This window comes from Camelus bactrianus, chromosome 8 (genome assembly GCF_048773025.1).
Source record: "Camelus bactrianus isolate YW-2024 breed Bactrian camel chromosome 8, ASM4877302v1, whole genome shotgun sequence".
Taxonomy (NCBI): Eukaryota; Metazoa; Chordata; class Mammalia; order Artiodactyla; family Camelidae; genus Camelus; species Camelus bactrianus.
The window spans coordinates 67,888,327-67,890,901 of record NC_133546.1 but is presented as its reverse complement, the minus strand read 5'-3'; positions in this window follow the sequence as shown (position 1 = coordinate 67,890,901).

Below are 2,575 nucleotides of genomic sequence, written 5' to 3'. Positions count from 1 at the left end.
TTTAGACGTTAATGATGCTTAAATAACCACAAGGCTTAAATTCAGAGTGAAGAGTGTACCAGATGGTTCTTTGCTGGCACAAATTGTTCCCTGTGTTTATAATGGGCTTCTGCAAATGACTTGGATTGACAGCAAGCAGTTGTATTACAAAACAGTGTGACATCAGGTCAATCATGATGAAACTTGATAATGTCACATCAATATTGTGACATTTGATGCTTTAGTTTGGGAAAAATTGCTAGAAGGAAAGGAAGTGATACTTAGTAATGGTTGAATATTCTAAACAAATGTTAGCCCATCACGTTGTGGCCTTTGTTAATAACACAGGAGGCCAGTGAAATGATATCAAAGACCCTCAGAATCTATAATGACCCTGACACTGAGAAATACACATTTCTTCCAATGCAGGACATAACATATCCTGATGTTTGCATGAAAACCATTACATAATATAATATAATTTATCCAAGTTTGCACCAAATCATTAGACACATTTGGAATACCATACATGTTTCACTGAAATACTCACCTCCTGAAGGCTACCACATGCCCTACAGCCACAGTGATAGGATGAACAGAGGAGGAAAAAATCTGGCCATCTTCTGTAGGGCAGATTATTCAAAGAAGCAAATCAACACATAAAATAAAGCTGACCCATCCCCGGATCCAGTAAATAAATTCTCTGTGCTCTACTCTCTTGGCAATGGTCATGCCAGCTCTGAGCACAGTGGGAGCCACAGGTTTAGCTCGGTTGCAAGAAATTCAAGCAGAAAAACAACCCACCAAGGGCCCAGAACAATGAAGAAACTGGTTTGCAGGGAACCAGATCCTGAAGGAGCGAGGTCAGGTGATACAGAGTGTGGGAGAGATTAGGTCGTGGCAACTGGTAGAGACGCACTGTGGTGGGAAACCCAGAATTGGCTGCTGGGGAATTTTATTAATTCTCTGACTTGTGTGATGGGAACCCTCTTCCTCACCTCCCCTTTTACATCTTCACTTAACGTCATGTTTCAGTCGATGTGTGGAGGAGTTGGATCTGTCTGGGGGCTGGGACATCATGCTAAGAGCAGTTCTGAAGTTTTGTCAGTAAGAATGAAAGTCTCATGTAACTTGGGCTCCTGCTTCTTCGTGGGACCAATTTACTTGCTGTTTTCGGAGTATATGCACCATCTTCTTGCTTTTGTAACTTGGCTCTTTCTTTCCTCTTCCCATGAACCGAAATTAATAGCCCATCGAGTTTTATCCCAAGTGCTACATCCTTAAAGAAGCTGGCTCTAGTGTTTTAACTGGATTTGAGCTCTTTGTCCCTAACATGTACATGGAGTTTTGTAAGTATATTTCTTATGGCACTTAAAGTAATACGGCTTGTATTCTATCTCGTGTGGCATTTAGTTCAAGGTCAGGAATGGTGTTTTATTTATCTTTATAGTCACGGAGGTGGCTAACGTGTGTACTCAACAAACCTTTGTTAAAATACATTGAACAAAAATGCTAGATTATTCATAATAAATTGAAAAATTAGGTTCCTTTTCTCTGTCTGCTCTCTAAAAGTTGTCTTTAAAAGAAAGAGGGGGAAATGTTTACATGTAAATATTTAATTAAACTGGGTTGTCGTATTTCTTTGTGAGATAAATTTATTTTAATAATTCCTTCCTATTGTAGTAAGTGAGCAGATATTGTTTCGAAAGGAGAGCATGACCTTCTGCTCTTGTCTGCTGTCTTTTAGAGGAGGCAGAAAGTGAGGTTCTCTGAAAACCATGTGTTGGAAGGCACGATTGCTTCGACAGCAGGCAGTGTTTGTGGCTATATTCTGTATTAAATCTTTGTTGGCACACAGGTTGTTCTTTTTCAGTAACTGATTATACATATTCAGAGGTATATTTTCTTTGATGGGTGTTTTCTAGAAGAAGCTTCTTTTGCTCTTTTGATTTCTTTGACTATTTTTTTTCTTTTAACTCTTTCCCTTTGGAAAGAGAAAGGAAAACTACCATATGATATCACTCATATATAGAATCTAAAAAAAAGAAAGAAAGAAAAAAGAAGATACTAATGAACTTATGATAAAACAGAAAGAGACTCACAGACATAGTAAACAAACTTATGGTTACCGGGAGGCAGGAAGGAGGTGGGAAGGGATACACTGGGAGTTCAGGATTTGCAAATACTAACTACTATATATAAAATAGATAAAAATATACATTTCTTCTGTATAGTGCAGGGAACTATATTCAATATCTTGTAGTAACCTATAATGAAAAAGAATATTAAAAGGAATATACAAATGTACATGTATGACTGAAACATTATGCTGTGCACCAGAAATTGACACAACATTGTAACTGACTATACTTCAATTGAAAAAGAAAAAAAAACTTTCTCTTTGGAAACAGTTAATTGAAGACTGTACTGAATTCACCTCAATATCATTTACTTTATAGTTCACTATTCTGACAGAGACACAGAAAATGTGTCTCACATGGTACCCTATATATTATCCAGTTTCTTTTTCAGGCTCAGATACCAACAGGAGACAATAGTGACTGATTGAAGTCTCAGAAGTTCCTGAATTTCTCTT